This window comes from Cyanistes caeruleus, chromosome 23 (assembly GCF_971803275.1).
Source record: "Cyanistes caeruleus chromosome 23, bCyaCae1.hap1.1, whole genome shotgun sequence".
Classification (NCBI taxonomy): Eukaryota; Metazoa; Chordata; class Aves; order Passeriformes; family Paridae; genus Cyanistes; species Cyanistes caeruleus.
Genome location: NC_141723.1, coordinates 2,927,848 through 2,954,028, shown reverse-complemented (window position 1 = coordinate 2,954,028; position 26,181 = coordinate 2,927,848). Strand labels below are relative to the sequence as shown.

Here is a 26,181-nt window from a genome sequence, read left to right as displayed (position 1 = left end):
TTCTGAGACCCAGCCCAGTGTAAAATCCATTCCCAGCTGGTAGGAAAAGCCACTTTTGCAGTAGTTTCAGGATGCAGCTGGCTGGTAACATCCTTCTGGATGGCACAGAGAGCTTGGGGAACTGGCTTTATGTCCTGAATCTTCCTGTGCAGGAGTGTGCCTGTTCATAGCATCATTGTGCTGCAGGACTGGCATTTTGGGCTGCCACCAAGGACTCTGGAGGTTTCTGAAGTAGACATGTGCAGTTGTTGATGTCTTGTTCTAGACCCCACCCTGTGGTGCCCTGAGTGGGAAGGTCCATGATGGAGTGGATTGATTTTGCTTCCATGCAATGGGGTTTTCCAGCCTGCTGCAGGATGGGTGCTGGCCTCATCCTGCTGCCTCCTGCTGCCTTTTTCTCTGGTGTTCCCAAGCAGCACCGCTTTTCCTCCTCTCCTTGCTGTGGGTGCCATGCTCTGGCACCCATCCCAGAGCCAGCCATCTCTGGACCCCTTCCCCAGTCACATCAGACCCATTGTGTATAAGAAAAGCTTTTAAGAGGCAGCTGGGGCCTGCCCAGACTCTATAACTGAGGTTGGACACTCTCAGGGGTGCACTTGAGGCATTTTCCTTGATTTTGCTTTTATTGCCTGGTAAATCAGTGATGGGGTCAGGCCGTCTGCAGGAAGCAGCTCCGTGCACTGAAAACTGTTCTCCCTGCTCCATCTCTCTCCTAGCCCTGGGAGCCATCCAGGGTGGCCAAAACCACACGGTCCTGGGCCTTGGGCTCCCTCTGGGAGGAAGCCCTGACATCTGCTTGGCCTCACTCTCCGAATCCTGCTCTTTGTCCCACGATTGCTGAGCTTGCAGCGGTTTTCAAGACTGATGCTGCACTTAGCAGGGTGCTGCCAGACCCATGGAGTCCAGCAGGTTATTTCCCTTCAGAAGCCATTTATCTTTTCCCTTTCAGATGCCGGGCTTCTGTCTCTCATCTCCGGTTTTATCTTTCTTTATGTGGGAAGGAGCTCAGTCTTCCCAACCCTCCCCAATCACTGGTAGCTGGGCATGGGCTCAGACCCATCCTGGGGAGGAGAGGCAGCTCTGGGGGCGAGTACCGTGGGAGGGGGGATGGCAGGGCTCTGTTGATTTCTTTCCCATTATTATTCAGGAAAGTTTGCTCCAAACTTCAGCTGCTTGTGCATGTCTACCAGTTGGATGAGGCTGCCTTGTGGGCTGGTGGGATTCCAGAAGGTTCCAGGCTGGGGTTTGAAAGTTTTGGTCCAGCAGGGAATTGACAACTTGTCTTTCTTTTTGGTTGGGGATTGCATGGATTGAGGGGAAAGCTGAGATGCAAAATGTCAGATAGGTGGTTTAGGAGTGCTTCGGGCTCTGTCACCACCTCTTGCTTGACCTCACTTCACCTGAGGCTCTGAATTTCCTGACTTTTTGTTCTTTTGAGAAACTCGTAACCTTGCATGTTGCCAAACATTTTGGACACTCCCATCCAAAAGTTTCCTACAGCAACAACACTCTCATTAAACACTAACTTAATAGAACAGGAGAATGCTGTGTGATGGATATTAAACTTTAACAACTGTGTATATATATTACCTTGCTGCTAAATCTTTATATGCCTTAAATAATCAATTGATATTTAATTAGCATACAGTACTATTACTGCCTTCCTAAATCTATAATGATAAACCAAGTTACAAGTTATTGGACGTTAATTACTATCTGATGATTAGAAACAGCAAGACATTTACCAGCCTCATCCCAGATATAATCCAGCGTGTCCGTGCACACTGCTGAGCCGAGCCACGCTCCCTGTCTCTTAATAATCAATGGCTGTTCAACATGCAATATTTGTCTAATTAGCACTAAATTAAATCCTCATTGACAACACTTCAGGGTAAGAGATCTGCATCAAATATGATGGATTAGACACGGAAGGGCTGTTATTGTAAGCAGGAGATGTGTGTGTCACTTGCTTTGCTTGTCATGGCTGGCACATGGCTCCCTGTGACTGTCAGCCCGCTCCTGGGGGGACGGTGGTGGAGCGGTGCCTGCATGTTGGATTGACAGTCCTGGAGACCCTGGGTCTCTCTTTAATTGAGTAGACATGAGCAGCTCTTCCCAGCACCCTCCTCTGCTTCCAACCTGCTCTCACCCACGGATGTATCAGTGCCTCCACCAGCAGGGTGGGTTTGGGTGGGAACAGGGCTTTCTGTGCTGGGGCTTTCTCTGCTGCCAGAGGGCAGATCAGCTGCCGTGGGCAGATGTTTCTTCTGCAATTTGTGCTCCCAGCAAACTTTTTTTGGGAGTCTGTGTAGCCTGTGTTTGGGCAATGAGGGTCAGGGGGATCAGAGAGTTCCAGAATGGTTTGGGTTGGATGGGACTTTAAAGCTCATTTCTTGTCCCATGGGCAGGGACACCTTCCACTGTCCCAGTTTGTTCCAGCCTGGCCTTGGAAACTCCCAGGAATGGGACATCCCCAGCACAAGATGCTGGCAGCCACAAGTCTGAGCTCACAGCAGGGACACTGAGGGGATTTGGAGGGGTGTGGGGGTGAGAGCCATTCCAAATCCTGGTGTTGCAGGGAGGATTTCCCTCGGGAGCTGCCGTCTCGCACACGGCACACAGTTTGTCAGCATCCACGGAAGCTGTTTGGCGAGAGCAGCGGGAAGGATTGCACAGCCGCCGGCTCCTTGCGAGACTCAGCCTGTCCTTCACACTCAGCGTGGATGTAATTAACTGTGCTGATGGGATGTTATGCCAACAGCAAAGCAGAAAACACCAGAAAATGAGTCAGGAGCGAGAGCGGGGCTGTTCAGCGTGGAGAGGCGGGAAGTGGCAGCTGGGCGTGTGGCTCAGCTCGGTCCTGCCACACAGCAGGAGCAGGAGCAGGAGCATCCTCCTGCATCCTCCTGCATCCTCCTGCATCCCCCTGCATCCTCCTGCATCCCCCTGCATCCTCCTGCATCCCCCTGCATCCTCCTGCATCCTCCTGCATCCTCCTGCATCCCCCTGCATCCTCCTGCAGCCTCCTGCAGCCTCCTGCATCCCCCTGCATCCTCCTGCATCCCCCTGCATCCTCCTGCATCCTCCTGCATCCTCCTGCATCCCCCTGCATCCTCCTGCAGCCTCCTGCAGCCTCCTGCATCCTCCTGCATCCTCCTGCATCCCCCTGCATCCTCCTGCAGCCTCCTGCATCCTCCTGCATCCTCCTGCATCCTCCTGCAGCCTCCTGCAGCCTCCTGCAGCCTTCCTACCTCTGACTGAGGGCAGGGTCTGGCTCTGCAGAGGAGCAGGGGAGCACAGAGAGCATCCCTCAGCATCTGCCATGGCTTTGCTGTGGCATTCAGGGGAGATACACAGTCCCTGGGAGGTGTTTCTCTCCCTGGATGTGTGATGAATGTGTAACTTCAGCTCTCACTTCCTTCCTTTCAATCCCTTGCAAGGAATCACTCTCCTTGCTGTGGCAGGGATGTTTCTCAGCACCAGTTTTCCTGTCTCTTCAGGGTTTTACAGGTGATAAAACCTCCTGAAGCCTGAGCAGTTCCTTGGCTCCTCACAGGTCTCTTTCTGCCCTCCAAAAGTGCAGAACCTCACTGGCTGGGAGGACTCCTGCACTTGGCAGGAGCTGGGATGAGAAAGAGGAAAAATTAAAAAAAAAGAAAAAAAAGACTGTCAATTAGCAATTGAAATTGTTCTTAAAAGAATTTGCCTATTCTGCAAGGAATGTTTAGTAATTGATAGCAATTTCTAGCAATTAAATACAAATTAATTCGTGCTACCGAGGAGCAGTTTATTTATGGCTCTGTATTTATGGGCACTCCTTCTCCTTAAAACTATCATCGTTGCTTTTGATAAGTAATTAGAGTTTACTGAATAATTTCCCAATGTAGGTATGAATTTTAAATAATTTCTGAATACCATGCAAGTGTTCCATTGTATTGCTGAGTGAGGGATTATCATTATTTATATTGTAGTAGGGCTGGAGGCTGGGACAGGCACTGAGTGTATAACACAGAGATAGTCCCTGCCCAGAACAGCTTGCAGGGAGTTTTATGTCAGCAGCAGGATCGTGAATGTGCTTTTCCTAGAAACAAGAGTTATTTGGAGTCGTTTGCACCTGTGCAGCACAGGCTGCAAATGTGTTTCTCCTTCCTCTTGGTTAGGGGGATATAGTAATTCCCTATTAGTGATAGTAATGGTTAATCACTCTGAAGAGGAGGGGCAAAGTCCAGACCATGAGGGGATGAACAAAACCCACATATTTTGATTAGTTAAATTATAGATTATTTGAGCAACTTGGGGTAGTGGAGGGTACCCTGCCCATGGCAGGGCTTGGAACACGATGAGCTTTAAGGTCCCTTCCCAAGCCAAATCATTCTGGGATTCTAAGTTTGGAAATGCCTTTTATTTGCTTTGTGGCTTTTCTAAGATGACCTCAGATCATGGTTGCAAGCTTTTAACTGTGCTCCTACAGCTCCACACATGCACTTCAGCTCTGTACAAGGTGAGATCTTCATGTAAACCCATTTCCAGGACTGGCAGATTTGAGCAGAGGGGGAAAAGCAACAAGTGGTGGGAGTTGCCAGAGTGACACCAGACATGGAGAGAGCTCTGGCCAGAGGAGTTGGTTTTAGGAAATCTGTGTGTCCCAAGCACCTTCCATCAGGTGTGTGACTCCCCCCAAAGCATCCGATGGATGCTCAGCAGGGCAGAACTCATGGCAGGGATGGTGTGGGAGGCAGAGATGTCTTCTGATGCCTGATTTACAGATGGGGAAGTCATCTTTACAAATGCTGGAAGCAGGAGTTGGCCAGGCTGGAGGGAAGTGCTAATTAAAGCACATGGTGACAGCATCCATGCGAGGAGGATCCTGGAGAGAGGGAGAAAGCCAAGCCTGGAGAGCAGGCACCATGTTCAGAAGTGAGCCTGGGAGCTGGCAGCAGCATCTGGCCTTGCAGTGCTAGGCAGGAGTACACTCCAAAGCACAGACTTTGTGCTTTGGAGTGCCCTAAATATCTTTTAGGGGTCCTGAGGTAAGTGTTGCTTTTATGGAGGGTTAAACTTGAGCCTGGGAACCTTGAGAATGAAATATCCCACAGAGTTAATGTGTGGGGACAGATTTGGGATCCACCATGTGCACTTGTGCAATAGTTGACATGCCCATGGGCTGTTTGGAGCTTTGAGGCTGCTTGGATCCTTTGGAACATCACAGAGGTGCCCGACCCCATTGCTGCTCCTGTCCCCTTTGTCACCTGTGGGCAGCAGGGTCAGCCCCCACCTCTGATTCAAAGTCTGTGCTGATCCTGCCTGTGGCAGCACAGCCTGTTCTGGCTCATTTCTGCCTTCATTACTGAGCTTGATTAAACGGTACTTGTACAGCCAAGGGTTGGGAAAACACACAAAGGGACTTTTCTACTCATCTGAGGCACTTGGATACCGTGGAGACAGATGCTGAAGGGAGAGGGAGACGTGGTTTGACATTGCAGTCACGGTAATGAGATGTAACCCATTAGGGCAGTGTCCTTCTGGGATCCAGGTGCCTCCAAGGGAGGGAGAGGGGTCAGACAGAGCCCCAGGACCTGGCAAAAACTCCCTCTGAAGAAGGAAAGAATGAACTGAGGAGTTGTTCAGTCTGAGGGACAGGGTTCTCTGGCTTTTGCAGAGGGTGGGGTTGGGAGAAAATGATTCTGAGACTGTTTTGGCCTCAGGTTCTCACGTCTGTATCTTGTTTTATAGAGTCTGTGTGTGCAGCCAGCGATATTATTGGCACTGTTAGAGCACACAGAGCTGCATTTAACCAGCACCTCCTGGGCTGTGCAGCTGCTGTAGCATCACGGGACATGAGCAGAGCATGGGGTGATGCTAAGAAAGGAGATGACTCCTGTCACCTCTCCATGATTCCTAAGGCAAGATGCAGTCTCCCAGATCAGATCAAACTTGTCTTTGGGGGCTGGGAAAAGCTGTAGCAGAAGGTGACAACTCTTATTAAAGGGCAGTAATGGGTGAGTTTGGCCAGGTCTGGGACTGTCCATAGGGTCCACCCTGAGGGCTGGTGTGAGCAGATGGCTCAGCACAGACAGGCCTGGGAGTGGCTTCTGAAGATGAGGAGCAACTTCAAACCATGGTTTTGAACTCTCCTGCTCTGGGCAGTCTTCCCTTAGATTTTTCAGCCCAATTATTTTTGTGCCATCCTTCCCATGCTGGAGGAGTGTGGAGCTTTCCTCCCTGCCCGGCTGCAAACCTCATCGTGTGCTTCATTTAAACATCTTCCTTTTACCCGTTCCCTGCTGCTGTGAGGGTCTGGGGCACGATGGTGGCTTTCATCCCTCCTTCCCTGTGATGATTCAGAGCTGGTGACTTTTGGCCTCTGCACTACGGGTCTCTGGTTTGTTATGAGGTGGTTCGTGGTGCTCTGGTAGGCAGAGGAGAGATGCTGGGGACTCTTGTGAGTTAATGAACTGTCAGATTGCAAGGGATGACACTCAGTGACACCCCAGCTCTCTCTGGGAGGTGTGTGTCACCCCCTGCTCTCACCCTGTGATCTGAGTGCGCTGGCACAGGGCTCATGTGTGGACTCAGGGATCTTAGGAGATGGTCGAGGTTTTTAACTGAGGGCTCTGCTCTCCCTGCTCTCCCTTCCAGCAGCTCCGAGAGCTCCGTAATTAACTGCACATCCCCAAAGTCACTGATTCTCTGAAACTTCTGGACCTGCCAGTGCTTCTGACTGCTCCAGTGCCCTGTCAGTCTCCAGACAGGTCAGCAAGGCAGCTGCTGTCAGAGGAGCTCAAAGGCTCTGGGATGGAGAGGCAGGAGCACTTTCCCACCTTGGATTGAGGACTGAAGCACCCATGGACTCGAGAGGTGCAAACAGAGTTTGGGCTCTCAGCAGCCATACAGTCACTGAATGTTTGTGCTCAGCAGGGCAGGGTAGGAGCCAAAAATCGCCGTGTGATGAGAGAAATGTCGGTGATGGCTTTGCTGAGGATGTGTCCAGGACAATGCCCTTGCAGGAGGTGGGTGTGGGGAAGGAGCTGAGCCATCCTAATCCCTTCTGGAATGATCAGAGTTAAACTCTGGCAGCAGGATTGCTCACCAGTGATTCATCAGCCTGAGCATTAGGGCGGTTCTCCCTTGCTGTCTGCAGAAATAACACTGGGGAACAGGGGAGGGGGATGTGTCACCCCCAGGGAGATTTGGGTGCCTCTGAAGTGTCACCACATGGATAACCCACCGAAGCTGGGGGGTTGAGAGAAGGAGATTTGAGGACTGGAGGCAGAGGTGCTGCTGGCACAGTGGATCTCCAGTGTCTCACTGACCATGTGTGGACAAGGGATGCTCCAGCTGTGGCTGGACACTCAGGTTTGGGGTACAGAGGTGCCTGCCTGTAACTAAATTTTACATTTTAGAGCAGAGAGCTTGAACCTTCTCCTGTTGCTCAGCCACAAGCAGCAACCTGAACCATACAAAGCCCAGACAGGGTGAGTTTGGCAGGTCAAAGACTCCCTGCCTTTATTGCCTCTTCTTGACAGCAGCCCGACCCTCCGCCAAATAAAAATTCCACGCACGGAGCCGCTTAAAAACATCAATTAGCTCTAAAACAATTATTATTTTTTTTGAAATGCCATTTTATATATGCAATAACACAACACAATAATCCTGGGTTATTTAACAGAGCATTTACCATGAAAACAGTCATTACTCTTTAAACGCTGCTGACTGTACAAGCCTCTTAACATTAAACGGCAAGTGAGGCAGAAGTCTTGCCATCAGAAATGCCACATTCTCCTGAATATATTAAAAACATTTGCACTGGGAAGCTTGCTGCCTGAGTGGCTTTTCCCTTGCTGGGAAAGCTCTTGAGATTCTGGGGCAGCCCATGGAGCATGTGAGTAATGTCCAAATTTTGATTTGTTTTAGATGTAGGTGTTTGTTGGAGGAGATCAGATGGGTTCAACCCAACTTCACTGTAGTCCCATGCCTTCCTGTGCCCCCATTCCTCTCTTTTCCAGAGGAGGCTCAGATTGGACACCAGAAGGAATTTTTTCACAAGTGTTGTGAAATTGGAATGGGCTGCTCAGGGAGGTGGTGGGGTCCCCATCCGTGGAGGTGTTCAAGGAAGAAGTGGAGGTGGCACTCAGAGCTCTGGGCTGGGTGAGAGGGTGGGGATTGGTCACAGGTTGGACTCAATCTGAGAGGTCTTTTCCAGTTGAAGTGGTTCTGTGGTCCTGCACCACCCCAATCTCCAGGGGTAGCAACCAGGTCCATTATCCAGCCTAAACCCAGTGGATTTAGCAGGTTTAAGAGTCTCGATAGGGCCTATCATAATGCACTAATAAAGATGTTTTTTGCAGCTAAGTCAATAACAAATTTAATAGTAAATTCTGCAGTTTCCCCCTTTGGAGGTTCAAGGGAATTGTGTTGGATGTATATTATTTGCTTATTTATTAGGCCTCTTCTAGCTACCTGGCACGAGCCTGAGGGAGCAGATGGAAATACCATTCTCAGGCTACCAAAAGCCTTTGGTTTAAGCAAAATAGTTGTGTTTAAAGATTAATTTAAGATGCTTTAAAAATTGAGCAGGCCATTCATTTTTAATATTGATTGATATTATTATAAAAGATTCAACTGCAACTCTTCTCACCAGGACCTCTCTTGGCGCGCAGACAGCGCGTTTGTCTGTGAGGGACGTGGCTTAGTTATTTTTAATCTTTGATACTTGTTCTTGTGAAATTTATGGGAGGCATCGTCTCGTATCTCTGGCACATCAGAGCATCCCAGGCGGGAGCTGGGAGGGCCTGGGGAGGAGGTGGAGTTGGATGAATGGCTGGTGGGGGTTGGAGCCTGTGTCTCTGCTGGATGAAAGGAAGGGCTTGGTACGTCTTATTCCAACAGCATCGTGGGACTGGGAGCAAATCTTCTTCCATTAAACTGGAAAGGAGCTGTGGTACAGTAAACACTGGGGACCTGAATAGGCAGAAAATAAAATCTGCCCAAACAGCCAGGACGTTTGATTGTGCTTCTTGCAAGCCTCCTATAGTTATTTTTTTATGAAACATTTTTAAAGTGGAAATGAAACACTGGCAGAGCGCCCGAGCCTGGGCACCTCCTTTGCATTGGCATCCTTTGATAGTGTTTTGTTGGCAAACTGGTGACACAAGGCAGGCACCCCAGCCCTGGAGGAGCTGAGTTTGATGCTGAAGAATAATTCCCCAAATTGCATTTATTTCACAGGCGTGAAAGGTCACAAAGTGAAGGGAAACAAGAACTGTATTCAATTAGACAATTTGATCAAAATAAATCTGTCAAGATGGCATTCCTGCTGAGGAATCAATTGACTTGGAAAATGAAGGCAGCTGCTGCTGCTGCTGCCATTATTATTGTTGTTATTATTATTATTATTATTTTAAATTAGCTCCAGTACCTGCCACGAGTACCTGAGCCAGAGTGCCCAACTGGCTCAGATCATCTATCACTCTTATTAGATAATAATACAACCTCCTCTGCCTTGCATTTAGTGCCTTGTTAATGGTCAAGTGGCCCCAGAGTGCTTCCTGGGAGGCTGATGGGAATGATTAGTAATGAGAAGGGATGGCGAGGTGCTTCTTTTTAATTTTATTTTTTTTTGTTTTCAGCCGGAAGGTTCAGGGAATAAAAAACCTGGTGAGATGGAAAAGAAGAGAGGATACACACGGCTGGTGTGCTTGGTCACACACGGTTCTTGGTGGCTCTAAATCAACCTCAGCAATATCCCTGCATGTTCCTTTTTGTTCCAGCAGAGAAGCACCCAAATAATTGAATTTATGGGATTGGTAGGAAAGGGGTTTTTCTCTCTGTGTTGGTGCTGCTCCTGCTTCTCTGGCTGTGCTGGCTCTGACTGGCTTGGTAGCACTGGGGTTGTCCCCATGCCTTGATGGGCAAAGGAGTTTGCCAAGAGACACTACAGGATGGGGTAGAAGGACATGATCCACCAGGTTGGAAGCTGAGGAGAGGCTGAAGTGGAAAAAGCTAGCATGAGATGTTCCCTTAGGGAATAAATTACCCTGCAGAGGAAGAAATCCTCCTGTTGGAGAGAACTTGAAGCCTCCACAGTCCTCTCCATCATCTGAGCTATTTAAAATTTGACTTGATAGAGCACTGGAGAATTATAGCAAAGCAACAGGCCTACCCCAGCTGGATGAGAGCCTGGAGAACTCTGACAGATCCTTCCCAGCTTTGGCGCTTCCCTTTCTGCTGCCGTCAGCCTTTGGCGGCTGATCCGGTGTCGCCTCCCGGGGATGTCCCGTCTTTGAACGAAATCAGGGAAATCAGATGTGAAGGTTCCCAGGGCTGGCAGGTAGCAGAAGTGTCTCAGAGTGTCTGGGCTGCCTGTGATGGGAAAGGTGATGAGAGAAGTTTCCTTCATCTTTCACCAGCTGGGGTGTTTTCCTTTGTATCAGGCAGTGTTAAAAAACCCACAGAAAAGAAAGAAAAGGCACCAAGCTCCTTTAAAGACAGATTTTATCACAGCAATGGATTGCTCTGCTTGCCAGCTGCCTTCAGCTTGGTGCAGCTCATCAAAGAGCCTCTTTGATGCCTTGGGCAGCTGTGCCTGGATACAGCTTGTGGCCAGGAGGCTTTGCCCCAGATGGGTCACCTGAGTTGGCACCAGATCCTCCTCTCTCTGTCTAGAATGTGGCTGAAGTGTCAGCAGTAGGTGGCAGAGAGAAACAGGGTCCTCGGGGACATCTGAGAGGTACCAGCATATTCTGACACCATGCCCCAGATGGGTTTTGTGGGTGTGACTCCATCCTTCTCCCTTAAAGAACAGAATCATTTCTGTTGGAAAAGCCCTTTAAAATCATCAAGTTCAACCATTCCCCAGAGCTGCTAACCCCACCACTAACCCATGTCCCCAGGGGCAATACCTGCACATCTTTTAAATCCCACCACAACCCTGGGCAGCCTGTGCCAGTGCTTGAAACCCTTCCCATGAAGAACTCATTCCTAATTTCCAACCTACACCTCCCCTGCTGGAATGTGAAGCTGTTTCCTCTTGTTCTGGTCCTGCCTGGCCATCAGACCCCTGCTCTGTGCACTGAATGGGTGTAACTGTGCCCACCTTCAGGCTCTGGGGCAGGGGACATGCACTCAGAGCCAGGCTGAGGATGGACTGTCCTTTGCACACCTGTGTGTGCAGGTGACCCAGCTGGGATCACTCGGGGGCAGCGTGGCAGGAGAGGGACCTCAGCTATCGCCTCCTCCTCCTCCTCCTCCTCCTCCCATTGCTTGAATTTTTATTGACTGGTGATGACAAACTGGTTTATGGACAGATCTTTTATACCCGCTAGGACTCGGCAGTTATTTTTGAGATGATGCTTTGCCTCAGAATCTTCCTTCCTTCATCCTTCATAAATCTTGAGCGAGGCTGCTGCATTCAGACCAAGCTTAATATTCTTCTTGCAGATCTCTGCACCAAAATGGCTGTAACCAAGCAGGGAGGGGTTGGCAGATTCCCCTCCACCTCTTTGCTTTGCTCTAAGGCCACCTCAGTGTTAGGGTCTATAAAAGGGTGTGGGGTCCTTGGAGGGGGCAGGACCGGGCTGCCTTGGGGGTGTTTGTGTGAGGGTCCAGGGCATGGATATGAACCTCTTCCCATCAGGGTGTAGCTTGTGAGGAACAGGTTGGAGCATGGAGCTGGTGGTACCACCTAGGGAAGAGCAATGAGGGCAGTAATGGGACTAAAAGAATAAGAAAGGGATAGAAAGAGAGACTTATTTTGCAGCTGTATTGCTGTTGTTGGCTTTTTTCAAGTGAAAAACAGAGGAGAAGGAGTCCAGCCCCCTCATTTCACCTCTCATTCACTAATGCCTTCAGTTGCAAAGGACAGATCCCATTCACTTGGCCTTTCTCCTCTCCTCATTAACTCCCGTGACCTTGAGGCTGTGGCAAGAGCAAAGCGTTTATCCCAACAAAAGGATTATCAAAATAAATAACCAGAGTTTTCAGAAAGGTCGTGTCCCTCACAAGCCCAGGCTGAGGCAAAACCTCTGTGCTCAGCTGAGTTTGGACAGGCTTTTCTTGCCAGTGTGTGGGGAGATAAATCCTATTTGTGCCACCTCACCCATGAGCACTGTCCTCACAGCAGAGCTGGAGAATATTTTCCTGGCAGCTGCAGGACTGGGAGTGGAGCAATGCACTGTCCCCCAGGGATGTCTGAAAAGACCCTGGTGTTGTCATTGTTGCTGCCCTTCCCAGATCATTCCCAGGACATCCTGGTGGGATGTGAGCAGCAGAAGGAGCCCCCAGACTTCCCTGTTAGCAGGAATCCTCCCTTAGACAGGCCTCTACAGATTAATGGACCCTGAGGAGTTCAAAATCAGGGCAAATGATGCTGATTATTAAGAAAGTGTTGAATACAGAGAAATTAAGGACACGGTGTGATATGGAAACAAAGGTGCAGGTGTCTCGGGAAGTGGTTCCTACAAATACACCCGTGTGTAGGTGTATGCATGCATAGGTGGATCCCAGATAAACCCTAAAATTGTTACTCTTAATCTTGGAGTTAAAAATAATAATATTCCCTCTAATTTTCACATCCTGTGGGATTTCCCTGTGTACTGCACTGCTCTAGTTTAGCTCAGGCTGGGCTTAAGGGGCAGAGCTTCCCTCAGCTTATCAGGCAGCACCTTCTCTATCAGGTGTGCTTTTTTCCACATTTCCTACAACAAACTTGTCTCTGACCATCTTCCACTTTCAGTCTATCTGCAAAAGACTTCAATTCATGTTTGCTGATGCAAATGAAGGCAGCTGCTTCCAGGGAGCCCTTGGGAGGCTGTCAGGAGCAGGCATTGCACACCCCAGTCTGGAAACCCAGGAGCTGAGCTGCTGGGAGTGCAATACCTGTGTGGAGGAAGAACAGAGCTGCCTCGCTGCGGGAGGTTCTCACATCCAGGGTGAGATCCTGCCTGGGATCTGAGCTGGCTCGGCTGCTCCGCGCTTCCCTTCTGCTCCTCTTGGTTCATGCAGCTGGGGAATAAAAAGCACCTGCCTTTGCTGCCGCTGCCTGAGTGAAGTGTTATCAGGTTTTATTCTCCCGCCTGTCTCCCTTTTTCACACCTGTGTATCACAAAAACGTCTCCTATCATCACATGCCCCGCAAAACTCTCCTGGAGCGTTTATCTATTCGAGAGCAATAGCGGGGGATGTGATTTTGAGGCTGGCGTCCTCCCTCTGCCTTTCATCCCTTCTCTTTGACATGATAGAGCATCTCCAAAGTTGTAAAGAGCATCTCTCTTTGTGTGGGTGCACCTGCTCCGCGCGCGCCGTGGGCGGGGGTGCTGTTAGCAAGGGGAAATCGGTGAATAATTTACCACGCAACCAAAAGGACCCGTAAAGCCTTAAATTATTAACACCGAGTTCAGTTCAGAGGAGAGATGTTGGAGCTGTTTGCTTTGGCTGTGGGCTCTGCCTCTGAGTCGGGGTGGCAGGAGTAGGAGTGGCTCTGGAAGGATTCTGATGCTGTGGTCATGTTCAGGCTGGAAGAGCATGAGCCAAGGAAATAAAAATTTAAAAAGATCCAGCTAGGTGTAAGGACAATCCCAACAGCTCTAATGATGTAAACTGGTGATGCCCTTCCCTGGGAAAGAGATAAAAAAATAATGACCTTTTGTTGCATTGCCAGAGAAATGGCATTTTCTTTCATTGCCTCCCTTAATTCTTTAGGAGGCAGAGGAGCAGGTGATTCCTCTCTCCTTCCAGGAAGCTGGCACAGGGCAGCTCCTTCCCAACCCAACCCAACCCAGAGATGTTCCCACACACATTTAACCTGCTGATTCTTTACCTGCATCTTTGCACTGCTGTGTGATTCCTCTTGAATTAGGTACCGCAAGCCCAGCCAGCAGCTTGCACCTGGAGCCCAGGCCAGGATGCTCACCAAACACACCAAAATTCCAGCAGGTTTTGGCAGGTGAAGGTGCTGCCCAGCATGTCAGATGCTGTTCCCCATCCAGGCAGCGTTTGGTGGGATAAGAGCTGAGTGTGAACCGCTGCTGAATCCGAATCAAGAGCTGCCATTGAAGGGGCTTTGCCTGCTTCTCTCCTTTTTTTTTCAAGCACGCCAAGAGCTGGGAGTTAATTCTGGATTCGTCACTTGCACAAGGATGTTTCTGGCAGGCTCGGGGTTGCTAAGTGTAGTTAAGTGCCTCGAGCATCCCCAACTATTCAGCTCCTTGTTTTTTTTTCTCCATGAAGAGAAACTTTCTGAAGAGGGAAGCGAGTGCAATCAGCCGTGCTAAATAATCCCGTAAGGTGCTGCTGGAGGTGCCATCAGCACTGATGTGTGGGCTGCCTGGGCTGGCTCATTCCCCAATTTCACCTCCTCCATCTCATCTCCTCTGGATCCTTTTGCTGGCATCTGTGGAGTAGGGAAGTGCTTGGAGCTGGGTGTTGGTAGACCCTCTGGAAGGCAGCAAGGAAGGTGCACTTGGTGCCTCTGAGATGCTCCTGGGCTGAGAATCCTCTTGCCCCTGATCACACCAGAGCAGGGATGGGTTGGATGGGAATGTGCCAGGGTGGAGAGCTCCACATGTCTGTGGCACAAAACAAACTTAAACCCACTCGTGCTCTCGAGTTCCCACATGTGCTGGGAGTGCTTTGAGGCAGCAGAAGGGTGGGCTCTGCCCTGTTCCTTCTCTGGAATGAGGTGGTTGGTACTACTGAGGGCTCTGGGGGAAAGAGCTCATTTCTGGAGTGATGTGATTTGCCTCTGGTGTTTTCAGGGAGGATTTCTGTAACTGTTTAAACCTGGCAAATTGCTAATTACTTAACAGCATGTTTCTGAGAAGAGCATAAAGAGAAGGCTCCAAAGCTTCTAAGTGGTTTTTAACAAATACAAATTTCATTTTCTATTAGGATCTTGGAATTGGTTTCTGAGGTGGTAAATGCTGCTTTTTGTAGTTGTTTTGGGTCCTGTTTCTGTGAGTGTAGGAGCCTGCCCTGTGTAATGCAGGTTGAACCCCAGAGCTGATTCACTTTGGTGGCTGCTCTCACTCCTGGCTCCTGGTGTGGTCCAGGGGGCCCAGTTAGACATGAGCTGGACTGAAAAGTCCTCCTGGTGAAGGATCATCCCTGTCCCAAAGCTGTGCTCATTTTCAACTAATTCAGCACAGCAAATTCCCTCTTTTTCCTCTTTTTTCACCCTCTAGTCCTGTTTCCAGGGGTGCAAGAGGGAGTGAAAGACCCGAAGCCTCTTCTCCTTGTCTGCCTCTCATGCTGTAAAAATTAATAACAAGCTTCAGCTCCTGAGCCTGTGTTCCCAGAAGCTTATTTATACCTGTGCTTAGCGTTGATTCAGCTGCCTCACATGCATCACTCAAATTCACAAGAGCTCTCATAGAAAGGAGAGATGAAAACCACCCTATCCCGCTGCTGCCTCTTTTTCTTTTCAATTTTCTCTCACAGCACTTGCTTCCAAAGTTTTGAGCACCAGGAAAAAGAAGTTGTCACTGAAGGTGTTTCAGAGCCCCTGTGTGAGCTCCTGGCCTCTCTCCTGCTTAGGCCTGGCTTTGCAAAGCGAGGAGCTGTGCTTAGCAGAACCCTGCCCCTCGGAGAGCTCAATGCCTACACCAGAGGAGAGGAGAAAAGTCCCGACAGGTGCCTCCTCGGCCATTCCAAATCTCCCACCGTCGGCACATTTGTGTTAGATATTGATTTCTGTTTAATAGAATAAGCCAGGAGAAATCACACTCTTTGTTGGCGTTCAAAGGATAAACCATAAAAGCCATTAAGAAGTACTGTAAGCGGCGGGATGATTAATGAGACTTTAGGTGCATTCCACTGACTGCTCCCAGATAATGTCTTTGAAAGGTCCCGTTGCTTCTGGCTGCAATTCAGAGCTATTTATTTGCAAGGTGAAGCTCTGAGGAGCGGCGTTTCCAGCCCTGCCTGATAGCGTTACGGAGACAAACTGGATGCCCCCGATTTCCCATCTCCAGAGGGATCTTTTTGCATTGTGGTTTTGCTCATCAGCCTTGTTGAGATACTGGAGAGGACAAGTGAAAGATGCAGTGTCTGCCCTGAAATCGCTGCTCTGTGCCTGTGGTGAGAGACTGCCTTAGGGAGAGAGAGCCATGGGCTTAAGGATCATAGGAAGGAAGCCCTTTTTGGGACATGCTCATCCTGTTTGGATTGTTTTTCCTGGTGCTTTCATGTCTTCATGTGGATCCACGTCTCTGTCCAGAGGAGTTGGGTTGTCTGTGATCCTGGCAGTGCTTGTACCCCATAAATAACTCTTTGTTTTCAGTCTGGGCAGAGCTCACAGTGGTGTGTTCCTGCCTCCCAGGCTGAAATCTCCCAAAACCTCTCTGCTGAGTCTCTGTGTGGGTCAGCACCCCAAAGTGTGTGCATCAGCATCCCACTGCCACCCCAAATCTGTGTGGGTCAGCACCCCACTGTGAGCCCCAGCAGACCTGGGTATGAATATTTCTTTCAGCCCCTCTCATGTCAGCTCCATGGACTTCTGCTTCCTGGGGTTCCTAAACTGGGTTTTTCCCCATTTTTCAGCAGATGGGCTCTTCAGGACAAGCTGAGGAATGTTTTTTCTTGCTGGATAAAACCAGAGGGGCAAAGGGAGTCTCAGACCCGAGGTCTAATCCATTCTTTCTGCTTTGTTTTTCCAGCTGCACAGCTTGCAGGTTTCGGGGTGTGATGTGGAGTATGGGGTGTCTGGAGCTGCTCTCCAGACCAGGGCTGTGCAGATCCACATCCCAACTTCTCACCTGCTCTGCCAGGCTTCTCTTTTCCCTGGGGAGGTGGAAGTTATTGGTGTCACAGGCAATGCTGTTTGTTTCTAAACCAAACCTATCTGCAGTGAAATAACAAACAGAACACCAGGAAAGAGATAAGCTGAGTTTGAAAAAAAAAACAACTGCACTTGAATTTCTTTTTTAATCCCTGGGGAAAAAAAGAATAAAACAAAAACCAAAACAAAACAAAACAAAAAACCAAAAAAAAAACCTTCCCTGTGGCAGGGCAGGATACAGGAGGCAGGAATTTTCTGTCGAGGGAGCCGGAGCTGCCAGAGTTCGTCATGAAGAATAAAAACAACCAAATTATGATTGGCAAACTGTCGTTGAGGGGGTAATGAGGATATAATCCAGTGCAGAAGAGGAGCAGGGAGGGGGAGCAGGAAGTATCCCATCTTTAATGAAGCAGTGCTGCTGGTAGGAGGGGAAGGACCCAATTCTGCTTTTCCTTTCCTCACTGGTCATGCTGCTGCGACAGCCAGAGACAGAACCCACCTTCCTTGCAGTGCATTGGTTTCTCCCGTTAAACTTGAAGATAAAAGTCGGCTGCTAAATTGCTGTCACTGTTTTAATTCTCCCTGTCTCGCCACCTCCCCTCTTCCCCCACTACCTCCTCCTCCTGCTTTTCTCCTTTATTTTTGTCTCCTTCTTTCTCCTTTCTGTGCCTCTCCTCCATCTTTGTTTTGCTCTGTCAATCTCTTCCTTTATTCTAAAGCTCCTTTCCCTTCCTCCTCTCTCCTCTCGCCTTTATTCCCTTTAAATTCATCGCATTCTCTCTCCCAAGCCCTCCTCCTCTCTCAGCATCCTCTCCATTGCCGCCAGGCTTTGCAGCCTCTCCTGGGGGCCCTCCGCTCCTCCATCTCTTCCCACAACTGATTTATTGGCTCACTTGGAGAAAATTTGGGCTGGTATTTGCACCTCTAAGATGCTGCCAGCAGCTGGGAGGGCACTAAAAGGGCACTGGGTTTGTTTTCAGGATCACAGTCAAGTGCTGTGGTTTGGGCTGGGTGAGCTCCCCTGTGGGTCATGTTTTTGGAGAGGTTTGAGGGTCTCTTGGATTTCAGCGTCCTCTCCCTTTCATACCTGCCCTCCAGGCATGAGCTCTCGAGCAAGATGCTCCCCAGGCTTTGCTTCTTGCATACACTCAGTACTTAATAAGCAAAAGTTTGTAGTAAAAACAGCAAGTGCGGGGATGTGGGGGGTTGGGAGCCCTGGGGTGGGGGATTTATAATGTTTATGAGCTCCGGGTTTGCCTCTGCCACTGACTGCTGCCGGAGATTTAGCAAATCCTTTAATCTCTCTCCTTCCTCAGTTTCTCCAGTTGGTTAAGTGAGGATAATGAGCCATAACTAACTTGCAAGCTGTCCTGGGAACGATTTAATTAGCGGCTGATCTTGCTAGGTGCTGTGGGCCTTCGGTTCCATGGTACAGGAGTGTGGATTCAGGCATGAGAAGGCTCCAAGGGGCTCAGGACCTGCAAGATATTTGCTTGCCTAAATACTCTGGGTGATCCAAACCCCAGCTCATATGGCAGCTCCTACAGAGTTGTCTCCTGGGTAGGTGATGTCCCCGGTCCCCTGTCCAGCTGTGCCCCATGGCAGTGAGCAGGGGATGCGGGGACATCAGCCCTGGTGTCCTTTGCCGTGTGTTTTGCAGGCAGTCCCTCTCCATCCCTTCCTGCTTGCACAGGGGTTAATTGCCTCGTGCATCTGCTAGCCGCAGGGCTTCCCAGCCAGCAACGCTCTTCCAGGAATAGAGGCTCTTGGTTTGTAGCTCTCTGTCATAAATCCAAAAAAAAAGGAGAGAGAAAGAAGGGAGGAAATCTATTCCTTCCAGCTGTCTCTGGCTTATGAGGCCGATAAGATGCGCTGGTTTCATTTGGAGTGGGTGGGAGGAGAAGCAAAGGTGGTGGAGGAAGAGAGGTAAATACCGGTACAGAAACACTCCTTGGTTCCTGGGATCACCTGTGGATCCTCACATGAGTATCTTGCACCCTTCCTGCTCATTATCCAGTGAAAAATTCCTGTTTCCCTTATCATGACGCCTGTTGCTTCATTTGGATGCTCTCTGGAGCTTGGCTGCCTTTCTATCCCAGGGTGCAGCAAACACTGCACCTGTGAGATCCAATCTGACTTGCTTAGGGAGTGTGTGTCCTATTATGCCCAGTGGATTTTGGTTGTAACCACATGCCAAAGAGGCATGACAGGGATTTGTTCCTGCCCCCTTCTCCATGCTGGGGCTGCACATGCTCCTTTCCAGAGGATTAGCTGACACTGAAGCAAAGCACATCCACTGTCTTCCTTCTGTCTTTCTGCTTTAGTCCCTTAACAAATGCAATTATATTTGTCTTGCATCATCTTTTTTTTCTCGAGATGAACCCATGCTGATCAGTGTTTACAATCCCATTCTCTCTTCCCTGGCCAGAAAAGCATCGAATGGTGTTCACATAAAAGCCTTTGAGAAGCAAAGAAGCTCATGAAATCTCACCCTGGAGTGACCTTTTTTCCCCTTCCCTTGAGCAGGCAAAGGGCATCGTGTAACCCATCTGCTGAATCCCGTAAATCGTTTTTACAGACATGTAAAATATCGGTGAAAAATACTTCATCCCTTTAAAGAGAAAAATAAACAGCTTCTCTCATCATTATACAGTTTCTAGGAAGAAAAACACAGTTGGTATTGACAAAGCTTAAAAAGGCGGGGGGAGAGAGATGGGAGAAAAAAGAAAGCCCAAACTCAGGATGCTGAACTTCTCACAAAACAACCTGCCTTTGATATTTACAGATGTGTAATTTGCTCCTTGTCGGATTTGCTGTGAACTTGTCAGCGGAGCTGCGTGTGGGCGCGGGGAGGCAAAGTCCTCCTGTTTCATGGCTAAAATTGCAGTGGGAGCTGTTGAACATCTTGGTGGTCATTGAGTCTTTCAAGAGAGCGGTTCATTGCACCCTAAAAAACTGCTTAAAGGGTATTCTCTTTAAGAATCACAAAATTTAGGTTGGAAAACACCTCCAAGATCATTGAGTCCAATCTGTGACTGATCCCTACCTTGTCACCCAGACCAGAGCTCTGAGTGCCAAGTCCGGGTGTTCCTTGGACACCTCCAGGAATGGTGACTCCACCACCTCTCTGGAAGTCCTTTCCAATGTTTAAAAACCTTTTCAGTGAAGAAATTCCTCCAGATATCCAACCTGACCCTTCCCTGGTACAGCTTGAGGCCATGTCCTCTAAAACTGTCCCTAAAAATGCTTTAAATGTCCTCCCAGCCCAAAGCTGTGGTGGTTAATGATGAGGCTTGATGAGCTTAGAAGTCTTTTCCAACCTCCACAGTTCTCGGAGTTGGGTTGGCCATCACTCTTTGAACAGCTTTGAAGGTGAACCTGCACAAGGTATGCGACTTCCAGACTGCTGTATTTAGCTGAGCTCAGTGCTACCCTGAGTGCTCAATGCAAGGTGCTCACCTGGAGTTTGCACCACCAGTAGTCTTTTATCACTCCAAAATTCCCTTTCCATCAGCTGGGCTTGATTTCAAGGTGTGAACTTGACTTCTCTTGTGACCTGCAGTTGGTTGTGTGCTCTGTTACGTTTCAAAGTACTCTGAGAGCCGTAGAAATGTGAAGCCTTGTCTTGTGCCATTGAAATATTTTTATTCTTTCCCCTTCCTGGGTTTATTGCCTTTGAGTTACGCAGGTGTCTTTGAAGTAGGGATGAATTTTAGCCACGGAGTTTCATCTCGAGGTGTAGATCTGCGTTCAAAGGAAGGAAGCATTCACTACATTTTCTTTTCCCATTCGGCCTATTACAGAGTTGGAACCAAGCTGTGAAATTCAGATGTAAATTCTTCCAAAGCCAACACCAGACACGGCTTGATTGCCCAGCTTTTTAAGCTGGTGAGCTCCGATAGTCAGGATGGAAACTTGACTTGGAGATAGGAGTGACCACTGACTGTCATCCTTCTGCATCCAGAATTCAAGCTGGGAGTGGGGTTGGTGGGAAGCCACATTTTTCCCATGTTCAGCTTCTGAAAGCTAGGCTGTTGCTATGTTTGCCTCCATGACGGAGAAGAAATGAAGGTTAGAAAATCATGGGATCCAACTGGAATTCTGTGGGGGAAAAAATCCATATGATGCCCCACTAGCACTCTGAAAGCATCTGAGGTGCTTTGTGTCCGTGGCATCCCCCTCGCTGCCTTTGGGTGAGCGGGATTTCCTCGTGGCCTTGCCAGCAGAGCCGCCCTTGGTGTGTAATTGGCCGTAGTCGCAGCTCCCGGCTTGCTCCATTTATATCCACAAACCGGGATTACTGGGAGCCGACCAACTTCAATGCCAGCTGCAGAGGAATGGAGGGGGAGAGGGGAGAGCAGGAAATGAGGCGTGCAGATGTTGGAGAGTGAATTAGCCTTTCAGAGTGTTTTCCATGGCAAGGCGGCGCGGCAGACGAGGTAAGAGGGAGCAGGATGCTGACAGCATCCCTCCAGCAATCCCTCATATTTACTGAGGGATTGAGATGAGTTTGTTCTCTTCTAGCAGATTGAAGGCTGTGGAGACCTCAGAGCCTCCTAAGGGTGCATGGCAGGGCTTAATAATAAAGAATGAGTCAGGTCTTCAATATTTTACATGAAGATACCAGGCTTAAATAATAAATGAAGCAAAATTAATCAAGGTGTATCCGAAGGGGGAGGAATGGATGTTCCAATGCAGGGAAAAGCTCGGAAACTGTCAACACAGAACAGAAATTAAGTTGTACCTAAAAACCAACCAGAGAGGAGTCTCTAGATAGTGTTCCTCTTCCTTTGAATGCTGTGTCCTGGGATTTTGTGCTGAAGGATTCACTGCTGTCCAGAAAGGGTTGTCCATGACCAAGAAAGGGACTTCTCATGGAAAAGTTGTGATGCTTCAGTTCCAGTCTTGTTTGGTGCATGGAAAAGGTGAGGAAAGGCAGAAATAAAATTGTAATGGAGTTGATCTCTAGTGATGCTGGGTGGGTGTAAATTCAAGCTGGGCTCTGGAAAAGGGCAGCTGTCTGAGGCACAGAGCTTCTCTGCCCCCCTTTTTCATCCCTTTTCTCCCCATCAATGCTGAAGTTCCTCCTGCTGATCCCTGCCAGCCTTGCATCATATGGAGGGCAGGACAGACCCCATCACATCTTGCTCTGCCTTTGGTACCTCTTTGGAGCAGACCAGCCCAGGCATGAAAGCACCTGGAGTTATTTCCATTTAGATGGTTCAGAACGGCCTTGTGTGCTTAGATGTTCATCGTCCTTTGACTTTCACTGGGCTTTGGCTCTTAGATTCCTTTGCAGATCTCGGCTTTAAGCCTTGCGGCTTTCCTCTCTGACGGGGCTCCGTTTAACCTTTCCTCTTGTCTGAGGGAAGCACATCACATTAACTCATGCACACAGATGGAAAATTGAAGAGGACCCTTGCCCTTTTCCTTCTTCAAACGTAACAACTCAGGGATCCCCCGTAAAAGCTGGATTTCCCTTATGAAGCTGCTGTTGGCAAAAGACTCACGAGGTAATTGGAAAAGTAGCCAGGATTGAGATTAAAGTTGTTCCATCAGCTGAGACGTTCGTCAAAAGCTTCCCCTCTGGCTGATTTACATAATGCTCCGAACCATTTTGGGAGGAGCATTGGGAATCCCATAAAGCAAATAACCCCTGAGTCTCTATAATCAAACGCCTTCACCTGATCCAAGATGAGCCCAGAAAGAAATTTGCCACATGTTTTACCCAGCTCAGCGATGTCTCCTCTGCAGACGGAATTGTTAACAATATTCCGACCTGTTGGAGCACAACATTGAAATGTATAGAAACAAGACCTGCAGCCACGTTCTGCAATTCAATCTTGTCTTTATTGCGGTGGTGGAGGTGTGCTGCATATTAGCGAGGAGTTTTTTCCCCTGACTAACCTTGGCCAGGTTTCATTACCCACTCCTGGCTCTGCTGGGCTGTCTGTCTGTGTGGGTCCTTGTCCCATCCTTCTGGGGATGAGGTGGTGACCAACATCAGCCTCCATGTGCTTTGTCCTGCTAATTTATAGAATCATTCAGTTTGGGAAAAAACTCTAAAATCATCGAGTTTGAAAGGTGGAGAGTATTGGGATTGTTCATTCTGGAAAAGGAAAGGCTTCAGAGTGACCTAATTGTGGCCTTCAGAAGGGAGCTGATAGGAAAGATGGAGAAATATTCTTTACAAGGGTCTGGAGTGACAGGACAAGGGGCAATGGCTTCACACTGAGAGTAGGGCTAGACTGGATATTGGGAAGGAATTCTTGGCTGTGAGGGTGGTGAGGCCCTGGCACAGATTGCCCAGAGAAGCTGTGGCTGCCCCTGGGTCCCTGGAAATGTCCAAGGCCAGGTTGGATGGAGCTCTGAGCACCCTGGTCTAGTGGATGGTGTCCCTGCCCATGGCAGGGGGTTGGAACTATATTTTAGTCCAAGTCCTTCCAACACAAACCATTCCATGATTCTATGATTCATTAACAAAATGCCCAGCTTGAATTCCCACCAATGGCCAGATGGTTTCAGGGAGGATGGGAGAGGATGTGCTCCTAACATCTCTGGATTATGGTGATGCTGAATCAACTTCTGTATCTCCACATAGAATTCCCCCTGCTGAGGATCCCTGCTCTAATGCTCTCTTCTTTTTTTCCCCACTTTTATCTTCTGGAGAAGAACATTATATCTCTTACCCGCTTGGTAGTTTCTGTTCCTCGATTGAATTATACAGAGGGTGCACTTGAGTGATTTTTAAATCTAAATGAAAATGTAAAGAACCCTTTGCCAGAGTGCTGAATCCTGCAATAAGGCAAATTGTTTGACTTCTTCACACCCCCATCTGGCCCTAATTGATTCTTGTAACCCAACTGTGATTTCTAACATGTTCTAGGCAGAGAAATCTACCGGCACTAATTCAACACGGTGAGCACTGGTTCGGTGTTTAATGCAAAGATGAGATCAATGTCCCTTCCAAGGGAGCCGGTGAGTGCTCATCACCTGCCCAGCCACGGCCAAGCAGCAGCTCCAGCGCAGGCTTTTGCCCAAAACTTTGTTTCCAAAGATATGGAAATAAATTTTTTTCATCCCTCTCTTATTTTTTCCCCCCTTGAACACCTGCAGCTCTTTCTTTTCCCACAGAAATCCCACGGGAGGAGGCTGCTCTTTTGGGAGCAAAGATTAAAAGCATTTTAGATGTGCCTGTGTTCGCCGTATCCCTGCTTGTGAACCCCGGGATGTCTTGGCATTTGGATTCAGCCTGTGGCTTGAGCAGAGGTTGAATCCTGTTTCCAAAATCCTGCTGTGCACAGCAGGGATCCAGGGGCTGTCGTCCAAGGATGCCTTCACTCAGAATTACAACTTGGATCCTCCGGAGCCGTGCTATGAATAGAAGGGTGCTTTTGCTTGTATTATTTATTTTTTTTTTATAGGCTATGCTAAAAATATTGGCTTTCTGGATATCCTTGGCTTCTTAATAGATGAGCTGAGAGCATGGACCTCTGGGCATCATCCAGCTCTTGTGTTGATCTCTGCTGGGAATAGCAGGAGGCCCCAGAAGGAGTTCAGCCAGGTCTTTGGAGCCACAGAGGAGCCAGCCGTAATTTCTCTATCTCTACAGCTTTCTGGAAGTGTTAATGTTTATCTCTTTGCTCTGGGCTTTCAATGTCAGGGAATTGGAAGCCATTTACCCTGATCATCATATTTTAAATGAGGAGTAAGGGCTCTGCTGGTGGGAATATATAGCCACAAGGCTTTCCCACTGGAGTGGGATGAGTCATAGGAGAAACCCTTGTGGAAGGGAGTTTTTGTGGAGAGGAGGTGGATGTCCCTGCTGCCTCCTACAAACATGGAAGAAATGCTTTGTGGTGTGGTGATGGATGTGGGACAACACCCCCCTACCTTAGGCTCAGCATCGTTGCAGTCACTGTCTTGGTTCCTCCCTGCTCCATTTTCCCCTTCCCTCCTCCTTCCCGAGGCATTTCTGGCTGCCAGCACTTGGTTAGAACAGTGTGGCATTTTGGGGCTGAATGTGACGAGCCTGGCAGGCGACAGGCAGCTCGGTGGCAGTGAGTGATGGGAAGCTGGGCTCCCAGTTGGAGATGACAGGTCCAGCTGACACCTCGCCATGCGTGTGGGGCTCCTCCTCAGATGTGCTGGGGGGAACAAAGAGCAGTGGAAAGTGCTTTTTACTTGTCCAGCAGTTGTTGTCGCTTCTGTGTTGCTACACTTGCATCTCCAGATGCCATAAGATTAATCTTCCCTGGCAAGGTGATGGTTGGAAGCTCCTTTTGTGAAATGGATGAGTTGACACCAGGAAGGCAGCATGGGCCATGGCACATCGTGTTGGCCACAGACAGCACTTGGCTTGTCCAGGCAAAATCCGGGCTCACCTTCCCAAAAATTGGGCTCACAGGGATTTATTTGTGTGCTGACAGCTTTGTGTGATGGTGGGTATGGCATGGATGAGGGACAAGCTCATCCTCTCCCAAAACAGACCTTGTAGCTCCAGGTCTGCAGTTGTTTGCTGTAGTTTCTCTTACGTAGCTATGCTGAGATTTAAAAAAAATAGGAAAAAACAGATGTTGGAATCAGTGAGATGAGATTTACATATATAGAAGGGCTAAAAAGCTTCATTTTTGTTTGGTTTTGCTCCTCTTTGTTTGCTTTCTTACTTTTCGGAGTGTTTTCACATTAAAAATTCAAGATATGTCTGTCTTCTATATTCTGGGAGGCTCAGAGGACATCTGGAGAACTTGCTAGGATTTTGTTGTTTGAGACACGATTTCTTTGGAGGCTGAGGGGTAGCTCTGGCTGTTTGAAACCCCAATTTTGGTGGTGGATCATGTTGTCACCTCCTTATGGAATGCTTATTTTGGAGAAAAGCTCGTGAGAGAGATGTCCTTGTTAAACCCTGCACTGCGAAATAATGGCTCAGAAAACCTCCAGTTTGGGGGAAACCTCTAATGAGCCACCCCAGGAGGCACAGCTCTGTATTCTTGTTTTGTCTGAGGTAATGGGGAAAAAAAGAAGAGGCAAGTCAAGTAGTGAAAACATTTTTTTTCAGTTAAAAAAATAAGAGAATGGGCAACCTCAGACCCCGCCTGTCTGTATGCGCTGCTTGTAAGTCAGGGAAAAAAAAAGGCAGCACCCTGCTTTTTTCCATTACGCTTCTTCTATAATGTATTAATAGAGAATTATATCCTCGCTATAGGATTATTAAAAAAGAAGGGAGATAAAAATGATAGAAATGAATCTGTGTGCTATTATGTGGATGACAATAGATACACTTAAGCCTTCCAGCGCTGACCTTGGCACATGTTTCATCTCAACTCGCACAGAGGCTGAAATTGATACGCTGACACTTATCATTAATATGAAGAACCATCATCTTCCCCCAAGAGCGTGAGGGGATG

General features: G+C 48.7%; 1 protein-coding gene and 1 long non-coding RNA gene across 7 annotated transcripts in view; one reads left to right on the top strand and one right to left on the bottom strand.

Annotated features, from left to right (window-relative positions):
• LOC111939343 (opioid-binding protein/cell adhesion molecule homolog) overlaps positions 1–26,181 on the top strand; it is a 337,984-nt gene that overhangs the window by 242,034 nt on the left and 69,769 nt on the right. The window lies entirely within an intron of this gene.
• Positions 9,003–14,701, bottom strand: LOC147649472 (uncharacterized). Its single transcript, XR_015278856.1, has 2 exons — positions 13,817–14,701; positions 9,003–13,511 (listed from the first exon to the last, which is right to left on the bottom strand). It is a non-coding gene; the product is annotated as an uncharacterized LOC147649472 (long non-coding RNA).